This window comes from Pseudophryne corroboree, chromosome 5 (genome assembly GCF_028390025.1).
Source record: "Pseudophryne corroboree isolate aPseCor3 chromosome 5, aPseCor3.hap2, whole genome shotgun sequence".
Lineage (NCBI taxonomy): Eukaryota > Metazoa > Chordata > Amphibia > Anura > Myobatrachidae > Pseudophryne > Pseudophryne corroboree.
This window is the reverse complement of record NC_086448.1, coordinates 696518557-696536197: the sequence shown is the minus strand read 5'-3', so window position 1 is coordinate 696536197 and position 17641 is coordinate 696518557.

The following is a 17641-nucleotide window of genomic DNA, read 5'->3' as shown; positions in this document are numbered from 1 at the left end:
AGGGGGTCCCCCCTATTTAATGGACCAGCACCAGGCTCTAGGAGCCAGCCTGGTTCTAAAAAATATGTGGGGGAAAATTGTATGGGTCCCCCATATTTTAAATTGTATATCCCCCCCAGGCTCCACCAACAAGGGAGGGTAATGCCACAGCCAGGGGACACACTTTACGGGGTCCTGTGGCCAAAGCATTCAGGCCCCCCCTAACTAGTCAGCCAAGGCCAGAGGTTCCTAGGGAAGTGGGGACCTCCCAATACAGGGGTCCCCCTCTCCAGGGTACCCCAGGACTTTGCTGAAGCCCAGGGCTATCCCCCACACCCCTGGGCGGTGGGTGCAGGGTTGATAGTTTGTGCAAAAAGCAATATTGTCCTTTACAATGGGGACTACAAGTCCCAGCAAGCCTGCTACTCATGCTGGTACTTGGAGAACCACAAGTACCAGCATGCAAGGCATTAAAGGCCTGCTGGTACCTATAGTCCCCCTGTAACAGAAATATTTAAATAAAAACACAACACTGGCTTTTTTTATATTTTTTTTATCTGCAGCTTTGCCTGGTGGGTCGGCGGCCATATAGCTCTTTTGCGCGGCCGCCAACCCACCAGGGCTTCCGTCGTCTTCGCACTAGGGCTTCTGCCATCTTCGCCTGGCGGGTTGGCGGCCATATAGCTCTTTTGTGCGGCCGCCAACCCACCAGGGCTTCCGCTGTCTTCGCCTTGCAGGTCTTCGCGCACAAGGGCTTCTGCTGTCTTCGCCTGGCGTGTCGGCGGCCATATAGCTCTTTTGCGCTGCCACCAACCCACCAGGGCTTCCGCTGCCTTCGCCTGGTGGGCCAGCGCCCACCAGGGCTTCCGCCATCTTCGCCTGGCAGGACGGTGGCCATATAGCTCTTTTGCGTGGCCACCAACCCACCAGGTCTTCCGTCGTCTTCGCCTGGGTGGCAGCAGCCTGTAAGCTCTTTTTCATGGCTCTGCCCACCAGGACTTCACTTATCTTCTTTTTTCTGGAGCTCTTCCCTGCCCCTACCCGGCCGACAAACTGACTGCCATGGCTCGTGCTGGCTTCTATAAGCCAGCCCTGGGGGATGGGGCAATGATGCGGCAAGCCGTTATTGGCTCGCGGCGGCCATCTTGGATTTCAAGAATGGCTCTGCAGCACAGTGCCATTTTTGAAATTGGAAATGCCTTTAACTGTGGTGCCCTAATGGCTGCAGGGACTGGATCCATGATCCAGACCTGCAGCCAAAATGTTCGCTGAGTCCGGCCGCCGATCCCCGCTGCCCGCCACTGCTAAAGTCCAGCCGCTAAAGTCCCGCCGCATAAGTCCCGCTGCCTCTGCCGCATAAGTCCTGCTGCCGCCGCATATGTCCCGCAGCTGCCGTCCGCTACAGCTGCCCGCTACCGCCCACCGCCCCTGATGCCGGGTTCCGCGCCCCAAAGTGCCTGCTCATCAAACGTGATGAGCAGGCACATATAGTGAATTTTAGTGAATGAAAATAAAAAATCCTCATGTTTGGAACTGGGGTGGGGAAGGGGGAGGAAGGACATTAATATAATATTGTTGTTCAGGACTTCCATTAACTTAGTAGCACTGCGGTTGTGGCGCTATTAAGTTACTGAAAGACCTGGACAACAATAAAGCACTGGTAGTGAGTGTGACAGTGTCAGTGTGTGAGTGTGTAAATAAACACTTACATGCACTGACACTGACTGCAGCAGACACTGGCTGGCCTGGCACTAGCTCTCTCCCTCCCTGTACAGCAGCAGCACTGACAGCTGAATGCAGGTCACTGTTACTGCTGTATCTGCCCCACACTGCCCAATCACATTGTCAGCAGCCTCTGTGCACCTATACAAGTGCACAGAGGCACTTGTATAGGTGCCGCTTAGTGTGTGTTTTTTAATGGGCTTTTACAGTCCTTTGCTTGGCCCCGCCCCCTGCCTGTCCCCTGCTTCCTGCCGTTTACAATGGGCAGCGTGAGGCACTGCTCTCGGTGCCACAGAAATCACTTTTTAAATACTGAAAATGATTAGATTAATATAAGAAGATACTTATGACACAGAATATGTGTCATAAGTATCTTCTTTGTATTATTTTAATCCTTAATGACAGCCTCTCACCCTGCCCAGTAACCCCACCTTTCCCCGCCACCTCTTACCCTGCCCAGCCACCCCACCTGTCCCCGTGAACTCAAACCCTGCCCAGCTACCCCACCTGTCACCGCTGCCTCAAACCCTGCCCAACCACCCATGTCCCCACCGCCTCTCACCCTGCCCAGCCAACCCACCTGGCCTCGCTGCCTCAAACCCTGCCCAACCACCCCACCTGTCCCTGCCGTCTCACCCTGGCACAGCCACCCTACCTGTCCCCGCCACCACTCACCCTACCCAGTAACTCCAACTGTCCCTGCCGCCTCAAACCCTGCCCAGCCACCGCTGTCCCCGACGCCTCAAACCCTTCCCAGCTACCCATGTCCCCACCAACGCTTCAAACCCTGCCCAGCAACCCCACCTGGCTTCGCTGCCTCAAACCCTGCCCAGGCAACCCATCTGTACCTGCCGCCTCACCCTGCACAGCCACCCCTCCTGTCACCGCCACCTCTCACCTTGCCCAGTAACCCCACCTGTCCCCGCTGCCTCAAACCCTGCCCATCCACCCCACCTGTCCCCGCCACCTCTTACCCTGCCCAGCCACCCCACCTGTCCCCGCCACCTCTCACCCTGCCCAGCCACCCCGCCTGTCCCCGCTGCCTCAAACCCTTTCAAGCCACCCCAGATGTCACTGCTGCTTCTCACCCTTCCCAGCCACCCCACCTGTCCCCGTCGCCTCTCACCCTGCCCAGCCACCCCACCTGATCCTGCCACCTTTCACTCTTCCCAGCCACCCCACCTGTCCCCGCTGCCTCAAACCCTGGCCAGCCACTGCACCTGTCCCTGTTGCCTCTCACCCTTCCCAGCCACCCTCATGTGTCCCCGCTGCCTCTCACCCTGCCCAGTAACCCCACCTGTCCCCGCCACCTCAAACCCTGCCCATCCACCCCACCTGTCCCCGCCACCTCTTACTCTGCCCAGCCACCCCACCTGTCCCCGCCGCTTCTCACCCTGCCCTGCCACCCCACCTGTCCCTGCCGCCTCAAACACTGTGCAACCAGCCCAACTGTCACTGCTGCTTCTCACCCTTCCCACCACCTCACCTGTTCCCGTCGCCTCTCACCCTGCCCACCTGATTCTGCCACCTCATCCTTTCCAGCCACCCCACCTGTCCCCGCTGCCTCTCACCCTGTCCAGTAACCCCAACTGTCCCTGCCACCTCTTACCCTGCCCAGCCACCCCACTTGTCCCTGCTGCCTCACCCTGCACAGCCCCCCCACCTGTCCCTGCCACCTCTCACCCTGCCCAGTGACCCTGTCAAAGTCGAAAAATATCATGAATCACTTGCCTTGTACTAACCCCTCATGCACATGCCCACTGCACGTGCACACGCTCTGCCGTGAGTGCACATATCCGCAATTTGCGTAAGATCGCTCCGGCGATCACGCGCGGTGTATGTGCATTTACGGTAGAGTTTGTAGGCGTCTAGCGTGCGACTCGATCATAACATATTTAACCCATATAGCGTATATTGTAGTGAATATTCCCCTTAACAATGTCAGCAAGTATGTTTAGTTTAAACGGTTCTTGGACAGAGAAATTCCTCTTTGCATGGTGGGAAGGGTCAGATAAAGGTTGAACGGTGGTGTCTAGTATCCAGCTGTAGAGTATTTTAATAGTAACATTTCGGTGTTGGTTAGGAAGAGATTGCTCGCTCCTGCGCATAGTTATGTACAAAAGTAGTTTATAGACATTTTCTGTATTTGCTGTTCATTATCCATGCGGGGGGAATCCAGAGGATACCACCCACTACAGCAGTTGGGGAGAGACACAGCCCACCTGTTCGAACCCACCTATGACCTTTTGTTATAATGCAGAGACACATTCCTGTGTCCAATGAACCATGAGATTATAGGGACCATTGTATTGTTACTGTATGCTGTGTATATAAGGACCACCATTGCTGGGCCAGTCACTCACTCTCTCTGCAAGGTTTTCACATTGAAGGCTGAGGGCTGGATTCAGGACGCGCCTGCGAATCATTCCCACGTGTATAAGTTCTCTGTAGCCATTTTGTTATCCTCTGTGTTTGCCATTTGTTCTCATTGTGTACTCACTCTGTTTGCTTGTGTTTGCGATCGTTCGCTATTGTTCATATTATTCCTTGTTATTCTGTTTAGATTTTGATGTTAGTTTTGTAGTGTATAAGCTGTACTGTTTTTCCCCTTTTTACACTAAAAGAATTATCCACGAGGGTGTTAGAGCCTAAGTGGTTTTTAAATCCTAACCAGGTCTTGTGTTTTCACTAGTTACTGTAAAGGGTTTTCTGAGCGTCTCAATCGTTCAAACAGCTTCTCATATTATCAAGGTTAATAAGCATTACATCGTTATAGTATTTCATTGCCAAGGTTTAAAGTGTAAGCATACCCTTACGGTGTGTTGTTACTAAGGGTTACTGTGTAACATTCCGTGAGCGTGCGTGTCGCTCGTGCGTCGCGCCCACGGCCTAGCGTCTGCTACGCTAGGTGCGTACCCTTACGGTACTCAGTGCGCCAATAGCGTACTTAGTCCATAATAGAATATAGCTTAATGTTTATAGGTAATATTCGACATTGTCAACCCCACCTGTCACCGGCGCCTCAAACTCTGCCCATCCACCATACCTGTCCCTGCCACCTCTTACCCTAGCCAAGCCACCCCACCTGTCCCGGCTGCCTCTCATCTGCCCAGCCACCCCACCTGTCCCCGCTGCCTCAAACCCTGTTCAGCCACACCATCTGTCACTGCTGCCTCTAACCCTTCCCAGCCACCCAACCTGTCCCCATCACCTCTCACCCTGACCAGCCACCCCACCTTATTCTGCCACCTCTCACTCTTCCCACCTGTCCCCGCCACCTCAAACCCTGCCCAGCTACCCCACCTGTCCCCACTGCCACTCTCCCGTCCCAGTAACCCCACCTGTCCCCACTGCCTCAAACCTTGCCCAGCCACCCAACCTGTCCCCGTCACCTCAATTCCTGCCCAAACACCCAACCGGTCCGCACCACCCAGGGCCAGATTTACAGCAAGGTCACCTAGGCACCCACCCGGATTCCACAAAATCCATTCCTAGAGAAGCAGTGTGTGTGCAGTGGATGTCATTCTGTCTTCGGCTCTCTCTCTGGTGACTTCTTTCCAATGGTCAATGTATCCCTTTTCTTCCGGTGGCCAGATGTCTCCTGTCTGCAACACGAGATCCTGTCTATCTGTATTACCCATGCGCTGCCTGCTAAAGCCTCCTTCAGGGTCCACTGCCACTAAGGCAAAATAAATATATGTGGCTGCTTATATTTATGTATTTACAGTATATAACACAATAAGCATTATAAGTCATAGTAATATTTGTTAATAACTGTATTAAATGTATTTATATGTGGCACCACTAAAGGGGACTCACACAAACCCAAAAGATCATGTTTCATGCCTCCATAGATTAAAACGTTTAGATGGATTCGGTATGGGATCCCGGTGGTCAGGAGACCACCACCGTAATCCCGGCAGCGAGTGCCGTGGGTACGCTCGCCGCGCTCAGAGCCCGGTGGCAAGCTTAGCTTGGCACACTATTTTATTCCCCTTTTGGTGGTGACATGTACCACCACCCAAGTGGGAATACCGGGCTTGTGTCGGGATTCCATTCAAAGGCATTAACCCGGCTGTTGGGATTCCGGCGTCAGTATCTTGATTGCTGGGATCTCAACAGCTGGTAAGTTAATCGCATTCTGTTTAGATACCAGCCATAGATCTCCCTAGTCAAGAACTCAGTTGCAGAAATACAAGTAGTTAAGCACAGCTCAGGACAAACATATGTCTGATAAAACTAAGTTGTGTCGCAATTGCTTCTTCAAGTGGGATAATAATCCAAGTAGGTAGAGGCTTTAAGAACTCAGAGAGCCGCTGTCTATGGGTCTGATTCTCAGTTGTACACAGGGCTGCCCAGCATGTATGGCGCTGCCCAGCATTGCGATTGCATTTACATTGCGATCGCATCACAGCAGCTCAAACAGAGGATGACCCTCTGCATACGCAGCAGAGTACGTATTTAGGGGCACCAGCGACATGTTTCTGATCACAGGAACTACTGGCTACGTACTCAGTCTACTCCGAAAATGGCCATGACACACCTGCGTTTCCTGTTCCACTCCCCCCCAATGCCACATAGGTGCTCCCGAATGCCCGTTGCCTGTCAATCAAATTGCATTTGCATCCTTCCGGGAAGGCAGCGCATGCACCGATGGCCAAAATTGGTCTAGCCTCCACCTCTAAATAAGGCCCAATGGCATTTTGCGAGTGCATCTGAATTAAGCCCAATGTGTGGTGTATAAAGTGAGCGGTTTCTTAAAGGACAAACTTCACAGGAAATCTGTAAATTTAAACCACTAGGGTTACCTCTCCATCCCAATTTGCATACATGGGAGGTATAGAAACCGTTCCCTGTATTGGGCAGTGATTTGCTAACCTACACGGCAACCAGTCACGAAGTAATGTTAAGAACAATCTGCCGCTAACAGGCCAAATAGTTCACACTACATGAATTGTGGAGCCTGGACATCAGGGTGCAACCTTAAATATTTTGACCAAAATATAAAGTATTACCTTGCTATAGTTTCGCTGACCTGCAGGGGTAAGGACAAGCGCTGACCATTGTTTTCTTCCTCTCTGAATTGAAATAATGAAGAAAACATTGTCCTTCCCTTCCACTTTCTATAAGCCCAGAGTTACTCGGCCTCAGGCAAAGTCAATTGAAAAAATGATGAGGCTAATGCGCCGAGCATGACCTGCCCAGTGAGCAGCCTTATATTTGTCCAGTCACTAACCTTATGTGAATAGCTTTTCCGGTGATATCGCCTACTGCTGGTGAGCTGTATGTTGCCAGGGCTCTGCAGGACTATGAGACAGGATAGCAACAGCAAAGTCCTTGTATAGGCAGTTGTTACCATTATGACATCACAGCATGACCTCACAGACAGAGCGGACAGACAGACACACAAACAAACAGACCAATGCATTTTCTATATGCAATTTTGTGGTTGGGGCCCTGGATTTTTTCACTTGAATCCCCGCCAGTATCACATCTGCCCCATTATCATATAAATAATATGTGGCAGCATTCATGTCAGTGACTATATTCTGATGTATTACATGGCTGAAATAAAGACCTCATATAACTCAGTTCTGGTGCTAAGGTTTCAGGTATAGTTCAGTTTTGGACCCCCCTCTATTTCAACTGCTCTGTATGTACCATCTATTTAACTGTATGGGAGATAGCGCAGTGGGCGGAGCCTTCATTTGCTGTAAGGACACAGACAAATCAGCTTCCCGGGGATCACAGATAAATGACGGGTCATAAAGAGATTTTAAGACAGTGTAAAGTTGGAGAATCATAAATTGACATTTCACAGTATATAAAAATGAATGAATGTATATATATATATATATATATATATAGATATGTGTGTGTGTGTGTGTGTGTGTGTGTGTGTGTGTGTGTGTGTGTGTGTGTGTGTGTGTGCGCGCGTAAATGTATTCATACAGTTTTTTATATTTTATTCCGGAACTATGAAAATAAGGTCTACCTGATGATGGGCCAAATATAATAGCCACTGAGGTTTCGAAAGTGCAGATATTTTGGATATTTAGCCACAAGGTTTAAAGTGACAATTTAAATTTAAAGGCAAAACCAAGTTGGATTTGCCTTTACAATAATTGCTACTTTACTTTACAAAGCTGATTCATGAAACGTGTGTCTCTTTGTGCTGGGCGGAGGCTATAACATTTGGCATGATATAAAGATATGGTGAGATCACAGCCAATCAGAATAAAGATAAGTAGCACCAGAATGTGGAGATTGGTTACTTACAGTTACAAGCGATGATCTCAGAAGTTCTAAAGTATGCACTTTCCAAGAGGTCACTGTCTCGCTGGAAACTGTCTCGATGCTTAGCTAGAAGTGTGCATGCGGTCACAGTGTCCTCAGCTGTCATCCAGGAGGGCAAAGACTCCTTTATGACATCACAAGGCCATGACATGACATCACAGAATTATACAGCAGAAGTAACGCATTAAAAGTAATGGTTAAATCAACTCACTAATGAAATCTACATATCTAAAAATGATCATGCATTCTATACAGCACCATATAACTGAGCTAGTATAGGAGAGAAATTGTTACTTTTTGGCCAATTGTTGAAGTTGCTGCAGTTATTCCAGTAAAATCACCATTTTCAATCATAACTCCTCAAACAAACATAAGGAGCACCCGCCTCAAATCCCCCAAAGTAGAGGCAGTTGTGATAACTTAAATTGCTGCAATGTTGCTTGTCATTCGGTAAAAATGAAATTAAAGAAATAGAACCCCGCCCTGCACATCCTTTCTCAGTGATCTATGGTTCTGGTCCTATGGGCAAAGGAGGTGGTGGGCCGGGGGCGCATACATTCATCCCTGCAAACTCAGGAATGTCTGGGTCCAATGCTAAGTAACATAGGGGTCTATGTATTTAGCTTTGGAGAGAGATAAAGTGGACATAGATAAAGTACCAACCAAACATCTCGTACAGTAACTTTCATTTTTCAAACACAGCCTGTAACATGGCTGTTAGGAGCTGGTTGGCTGGTACGTTATCTCTGTCCACTTTATCTTTCTATCCAAGGCATAGGGCCCGATTCAGCATGGAACGGAGGTGCGATTGCGTTCGCATGCTGAGGCCTTTTGAAGTGTGCGCATGCGCAGAAGCCGCACTGCACGTGTGCACACTGGGAGATGCGATAGCTTCTCACATCTGTAAATGCCTTTGCCTGATTGACAGGCAGAGGCATTCGCGGGGTGGGAGGGAGCGTCACAGGGGTGTTGGGGGGGACGCGGTCTGGACAACGCTAGGCTGGTTAGGCAGAGGGCTACCCTAAACATGCACAAGCATTACCGCCAGGTGATGGCTTCACATGTGTGCTGGGGGGATGGGGGCATGACCTGGCATGCAGGGGTGGACTTGCCCTGTACTGGGTGTCCCCCGCATGTCAATGTAATGGATTGTAGATGTGTGATTTTTCAGACATCTATGATACATGCTGAATTAGGCCCTTAGTACGTAGACCCTCTAATCCCACTCCTGGTATACCTGACTGGCAGGTACAAGGGTGGCCCTATAGTTTAATAAACTATGTCCCATTACTATATTAATATATGTATATATGCCTCCTCTCTTATACTAATTCATATATGTGCCTCTTCCTTATAATAATAAATGTGCTTCTGTTAAAACGAGAAATTATTACTGTGCTCACTTTCTTATAATAAACAAATTATGATCTCCTTTCAAAGAATAAATACTCTCTATTCCCTTTTATTTTTAAATACTTGGTTTTTTTTATTATATGTAATACAGCACAGAGTGCCAGTCATCAGTGGCAGAGTGCCCATAGGCAGTGGCGTAACTAGAAAATTTGCTTCCCCAAGCCAAAAAATAGTGCAGCTGCAGCATAAGTAACTCTGAATTATTTTAATACTAAAAATGGTCCTGTAAGGGTCTGCACAATATCAATATTGCTCAGAACACCTGTCATGCACATGTAATGAATCCTGAATGATGCAATGCTGTTTGCAAGCACCTGTGAGGTTGTATAAAGTGAAACAATACTGAGAAAGCCAAGGATAATGCAGTTGCAGCATTAGTAACTCTGCATAATCTTAATGCTCAAATTGGTCTGTAAGGGTCTGCACAATATCAATATTGTTCAGAAAACCTGACATGCACATGTAATGAATCCTGAATGAGTCAATGAGTCTGCCGGCACCTGTGAGGTGGTGTAGTGACAATACTGAGAAACCCGAGGATAATGCAATTGCTACTAAAGTAATGGTAATCCTATAACCATTAAATACTGTGCAGTTACATAGCTTAAGGAACATAGAAACAATAGGCTTTGTGCCATAGCTTGCTCCAAGTTGTCTAAATGATGAATGCACACATGGTCAGTGTAAAGTAGATAGCAAGTACATCAGTAATGAGAGGCATCGATGAGTGGCATCTACAATGGTGTCCAAGAGTTATGGGCCCTACACACTTGCGATCCACCGCCGAGCTGCTACACTTCCCCATCACCCGGCTCCATAGCAGTGCAGGCAAATATGGACGAGATCGTCCATATTGCCCTGCAAGCACAAGCGACGGTGCAGCAACGATGAACGAGCGCAGGGCCGCGCATCGTTCATCGTTGCTGCATCCACACTGAAAGATATGAACACTATCTCGTTCCTTAATGAACGAGATTGTTAATATTTTTCAGTATTATCGCCCAGTGTGTAGGGCGCATAAGAGTCAGAAATCCCCTCTGCGGCCTCTCTTAACTGAGCAGAGGGAAGGAAGAGAGTGATCGCAGACACTGCTTTTGGAAATAGAATAGAGTGAGTGTGGGTACCATATCCTGTGCGCGGTATTAGATGGTTCCTGGCATTGCAGAGACCAAATGTGCCACAGGAACTTGGACCCACACACTGAAAAGGGTACCTGGTAAGTGATGTGTGTAGTTACACACTGTCAGAACTTGTTACAAAGTAATTCCCTAAAAAAAGTCCTCTATAAGCGAGAGTGAGGCTTGGAATGCACAGGAAGCACACATGCGCAATGGAGTGAAATACATTTAGAAGGATTTACTTTTAACATTACCATTCATTTCAATGTGAGGAAGTCACCGAGACTGGTCACAGGCGGGGAAACACGTCAATTTGACCTGTTATACACCATCCTGTAATTAATTTATTTGATCCCGCTGCTCTGGAAGAATCCAGCAGAAATGTTTTATCATATTGCACCTTACAGCGGTGTGATGTGCTGACGGGAGCGTTCTGCGTGTCTTTGCAACTCTGACACAACTCAGCTGCAGACTGACGCTGTACAGCTTGGGGAGATAAGTCCCCATACCACCTTTGTCACCAATAAAATCCTCCTCTGGATAAAACCGCGAATAAAGGATGGATTACCACCGGCCGGGAGGACTGCATCAAAGAGTGACTCCGTGGATGGGTAAAGTGTCCCTGCACCTTTTAAATAAATAATATAAGGCGTTTTCTCTCTGCTGGACACATATGATAATAATTATCAGTCTCCACAAGTGCTTAAATTTGCAGTGGACCAATTTAGTAAGTGCTCCTTAATGTTGGGACTTTATTACTTATGCACTGCTACACATTTCCTTCAGTTACATTTTTTGGAGCTATCTGAATTTCTGTTTCCGTGATTTAGCTTCAGCAAAATCATCGATAACTTTCTCCATGTTCATTTTTCTAGCCGCGTCACATTCGATGATTAGGATTGAAAGACATTTCAGCCGCTCCTGAGACATTGTGCTTCGAAGGTAATTCTTGATTAATTTGAGTTTAGAGAATGATCTCTCACATGAAGCCACTGTGACTGGTATGGTCAAGAACAAAAGAAAAGCTGTGCATACATTACAAAAGCTGCTTGCAATAGAACAGTTTTCCACGATCAGCATATGTGCAAAATCAGCTATGTTTTTTAACTTCTGAATGTCCACCTTTAATGCAGTTATCAAGGTTAGCAACTCTTTGGCTAGTGAGCTTGACAAAAAATTTGGATAAAATGCTACAATCTTATTTGCCGACCTTACAACTACTTCATCTGTACCCTTCAACAAGTTGGCAGGTATAAGAATGCCAAACCTGTCTACAACTTCCTTCATGCCTTTAAACCTGTTTTTAAGCTGTGCAGTAACTACATCAAGTGTGGCATAGAACACGTTAACTCTTCAGGGTCTTTGAAGGGCTCATGTTTGGCCAAATCATCAAAGTGTTTTGATACAACGCGTAAGCGTTTTCTGTAAAAACTGGCATCAATCTTCCAAGTTTTTGCTAATGTCACAGCTTCCTCCTTGGTTGGCTGTTAATTCTTTCTTAGTTCAGTCATGTCATTGGTAGCCTGTGCCAGAAAGTTTACACTTTTTGACAAGTCTGTATCTTTTGCCTGAAGAGACTTCGAAGTTGCTTGAACTGATTTCAGGACCTTGTACCAAATAACAAGGATGAAAACAAATTCAAAAGATTCCATAGCTTTTTTTCAGGCCCTTAGCCTCAGCTTTTTCATCTGGTTTTCCTTCCAAAATAATTTTTGTTAGTGCCTTCATTACTGTAACAAATCGACACTTCACTGCCATTACAGCATCAAACCTACTAGCCCATCGAGTAGGACACAATTTCTTCAATGTAACATTAGGATGATCCTGTACACAAATGCTTTTAACTTCAAGGTACGGTTCTAGAAGACTCCACCGTTTAATGCTTGCTGCTAAAAAAAAGTGTACAACTTCTGCAAGACGTCAAAGAACTTTTGAACATCTGGAATTTCTGCTACGTCATTCACAACCAAATTCAGATTATGGGATGCACAATGGACATACAAAGCATTTTCTGATACCTTTTTAATTTTAGCTTGGACACCATTGTAGATGCCACTCATCGATGCAGCTTCATCGTACCCTTGGCCAACACATTTTGACACATCAATTTTTTTTTGCTGTAAACCATTCAGAATTTCATTAGACATCCCCAAGGCACTTTGATCAGTGATCCGTCTAAATCCAAGAAACGTCTCTTTAATCAGTACTTCTACTGGTCTGCCACTCTCATCCTTATTTACAGTGACATATCTGAAAACTTCACTCATCTGATCACACTTAGAAATGTCTTGCGTCGTGTCAATGAGAATTGAATAGAATGGTTTTTCAGCAATCTCATCTACCAACGTCTTCTCCAAATGTGATGAAAGTACATGAATGAACTCATTTTGAATTAGTGGACTTAGGTACTTCACTTTATACTTCGCAGCACCAGAATCCTTCTCCAAAAGTTCTTTAAGAACAGGATCGTATTCGGTCAAGAGCTCAACAATAGCAAGAAAGTTCCCACTGTGTGACTGCCCTATAACTTCACGATGACCACGAAATGGCAAATTACAAATTGCCAACGTCAATGTAACATTTAGCAGACGATCCAAGATTTTCTTCCAAAACCTTTTCTCATTTTGTATTCCGCTCTCCAACTCCTTGTCTATTCTTCCATGCAACCTCCACTGATCAAACACGCAACAGGCACAGGTATGTATGGCGCTATGTTCATGATCCATCACTTTTCGAGACAGTCCCTTCCAATCAGAAATTCCCGATACCCAGGTTTCATGGTATCCTTTCCCATTACGATCCGCAAACAGCCAACAAGGTTCACAGTACACTTTGTTTAGTATTGGTGAATAACATAGCCACATTCTTGGTATTTTATATCCACAACCAGACAGTTTCTCATAGTAGAACTCAGTAAAACTTCTACGGTTTTTATCACGTGGAAATGGCCGCACAGGCCTGCAGGAACCATGTTCTATGATGAAAGCTTTAATGTGTGGATCAAGAATATTTACAGGGGAGTGTGCTCTGTCCGTGGGATTTACTGCAGTAATTGGTAATTGAAAGCCAACATTGTCATCCTGGCGAGGCTGTGTTTGTTCGGGAACTTGACTAGCGTCTGTGTTTGTGTGGCTGTTGGCTGGCAGCGGCAGAAGGGTGTCTTCATTATTATTATTATCATCATCATCATCATCATCATCATCCGTGATTAAGGCTGTTGATACTTCCTCATTTTCTAAGCGTGACACTGGCATGGACGTTTAAAGGTCTTCCGTACATTGACATTCTGTACTTGGCACTATTTCCCCATTTTTTGAATTAGAAGGTGTTTGTACTCTTAGAAAAAACTTGAGCAGTTTTTTAACAGCTTCTTGTTCCTTCTTGCGTTTTTGTCTATTCTGCGCTCCACTAAGTTTTTTCATAATGTGCAACATTTTGTATTTGCTTGAACCTTCAGAGTCCACACTCCAAATCAGAGCCCTTTATGGCCACCAGAGGACAATGCAATCCTAATACAATAACCTGTCCACTAATTCAAAATGAGTTCATTCAGGTACTTTCATACAATTTTAATTGGATTAAAGCCAAATGAAGCAAAATAAATCCCAGTGGGGCAGTAATTTTGTAAACTGAAATACTTATTAATAAAGTTAAAATATAGATTTTATTAAGAGGAGCCTCTAAAATATAAGAGTTATATGTAGTCTGTTATTTTATTCTCCCTTTTTTGGTCAGCAGGAAATTGTTATATTTGAGAAATATACACATAAAAGGTAAAAACAGATACCACAAATGGTCCTGTAGTGAGAATATAGAATAATTGTAATTGATTACAGGAGTGGATGTAGTTATGTATGAACAGTATGAATAATCAAAAGGTACAAGTGGATCATATTGGACAGTTCTTTCAGAAAAAGATTGTAGGTAGAATACCATATGTCTGGGAACCATTCATTATACTTTAAACAACTGAGAGGTAATTATAATAACATGCATATAAATATAGTGACTAAAGTCACTCTCAACCTACAAAGAGTACCAACATGAATCAGCGTAACGACAGCAAGTTAGTAGATACAATGGGAATATCTGGTTTTAGCACCTAGTCCTAATAAGTAAATTGCAATCTGTGCTGCAGCTAGAGATTGCAAATATTACCCGGTGCAAAACCTGATACAATGAAAATGGCAATTAATATCATAAATTTATATTACTCATAGTTTATAAATTTCAGCATAGCCAAGGGTTAACAATCCTGAGAAAGGCTGCAGCAGATAATTGTAAGAGATCAATCTCTGCATGAAGAACTTTATCAATTGATACAAGGTAATTCAATTATGCTTCGCATCAGCGACTATAGCAGACACAAGTAGAAAATAGTGCAATTGGTATAGCATATACAGCTTGTATGGTTCAATTGTTGCTGCTACATATGGTGAACTGAGAAACCAGATAATGTGTGTGCTGTAGTATACATATGATAATGTGGAGCACGGCAAATATAGTAAAAGTATAGCACTAGTAAGGCCTCTGACGGCTGACCCTTCAGTTTTCCACTGTCTTCGTATGAGCTGGCAGCGGATGAGAACAGGAGTGGGGGAAACGCTGACAGAAATAGATCAGACAGTGTGTGGGAGACTACTCTGTAGTCAGTTAGATGGTCCCTAATATAGTTCAAACGCCGCAGGAAAGTCCATCTCCACACCACAAGAAAACATGGAGGGAGTGTGCGAGTATAAGTTGTTGTGGAATCCTGTGCAAGTCAGCTGTGTTGTCTCCCCTTGCAGTGAGGAGCCGTTGGGTGTTTCATAGAACGATCATTTCACCATGTTTGACTTGATCACCAATCAGCCTCAATGTAATCCTGCAAGTGGTTCTGCTGCTGCCTGCAATATCAAACTGGGGGGGGGGGGGTGTTAGTGAAGGATTTCCAGTCCTCTGTATTGTTGCCAACTCAGACTTGGCTAAATATCCCTCCTCCTTAACCTTTGATTTGACACTGTGCTTTTGTTTTAAACAGCTGTACACACTCACAGTATGTTTTTGGATTGTGGGAGGAAACCCACACAGGTACGGGGAAATTACACAAACTCCACACAGTTAGGGCCATGGAGAGTATCAAACCCATGACCTCGGTGCTGTGAGGCAGTAATGCTAACCATTACACCATCCGTACTTACTTTAGAATGGAAGAAGAATATTTGTGAAGCTTGTACTTGCTCCAGGCACCATGGGTCCTCTGGCCATGAGATCTTTCCCAGAGATTATCTGTCAGGCACATTCACTTGTTATGGGCTGGATATTCCATATAAGCTACAAACTGTGCCTAATGGACATGTAGAACTTTATTAGAGGTTTTTTTTTTGTTTTTTTTTAACAGTTGTTCATCATTTGCAAAAGATACCACAAATGATAAATCATTGTATTTTTAAATTGCATTCGGAAAAATAAATAACATTGATATTAATTTGTATTAAGTCACCCATATGTTTTATTATTATGCAAACTAGAACCAATAACCTAGAAATAATGACACGTACAACTGTATAGATTGGAAAAATTGGAGGTCACAGCCAAATTTATTAAATTGGAATCAGAATTGTTAATCACCGGTGGCGAAAAAAGCAGTGCCAACTCGGCCATGGCTTAAAACTTTTGAATCTTTAAATAAATGGGGCGGAGTTTCCGCCCCTTGCGCAGTCCGTCCTGGGTAGAACCATCTCCCCTTAATTAGCACAGTGCTGGTCCCTCCTTAAGATGGTGACCTGGTCCTCCCCTGAGGTAGTGACCGACTCGCCTTTCTCAAAGGGGAAATGCTAGCCAAGCTCTGCTGCGCTAAATTGAGCCGCCGAATAGCACTGCTTTCCGCCCGCTGCGCCTCGCGCTTGCTGGAATAATTATAGCTTATTATTCCAACGATAAAAAACTTTCAAAGTACATTGAAATAAAAACACAATTCACAAATTTAAAAATTGCTGGGTGGGTGGGTGGGATCACAAAATGGCAAGAGGAATTTGAATCCTCTGCCAGCACTTAAATAAACTAATCTACCCCGCCTACCTAACTACTACCTATTGGATAATGCTTGATTGACATCTATTAACAACCTATTAGAAAATATCAACACAAAAACCAGATCTAACTAGCTTGGCTACCTAACAAACAGGGAACCCGCCTACCTAACTACTCCCTATTGGATAATGTTTAATTGACATACATCAACACCTATTAAAAATTATCAACACAAAAACCAGCTCTAACTAGCTTAGCTACATAACAAACAGGGTGCTTATATTCACTCTATCCTATACAGTCTCTCGTTCTTTTTAAGTCACCCATGTGTTTTATTATTATGCAAACTAGAACCAATAACCTAGAAATAATGACACGTACAACTGTATAGATTGGAAAAATTGGAGGTCACAGCCAAATTTATTAAATTGGAATTAGAATTGTTAATCACCGGTGGCGAAAAAAGCAGTGCCAACTCGGCCATGGCTTAAAACTTTTGAATCTTTAAATAAATGGGGCGGAGTTTCCGCCCCTTGCGCAGTCCGTCCTGGGTAGAACCATCTCCCCTTAATTAGCACAGTGCTGGTCCCTCCTTAAGATGGTGACCTGGTCCTCCCCTGAGGTAGTGACCGACTCGCCTTTCTCAAAGGGGAAATGCTAGCCAAGCTCTGCTGCGCTAAATTGAGCCGCCGAATAGCACTGCTTTCCGCCACATTCGAAGACTCCAGACTTCGAAACCGCCACCAACAGCCTACCTTCACAATTCGTTTAAACCTTTCAACAATGCTGTGACAAACAACTCCAAACCATCTTCAGATAAATGCACTCCATCTAATCTGTACAATTCTACCTTCTCGTAACGCAAATCTGGATGCTTAACCACTTTCCCTTTTAAACTAATAACAAATCTGTAGGTTGCGGCATTGAGCTTCCTTCTTACTTTATCTAAGGCCACTCCCCCTTGGGTGCCCCTCCAAAATCTACGCGGTACCACTTCTGACCACACCACCTTAACCGCCGGCCAATGTTCTGCAATTATTTGAAAATCTTTCTTTATGCTGTTAATTAACTCTATACCCTTACAAGTACCTAAATCATTG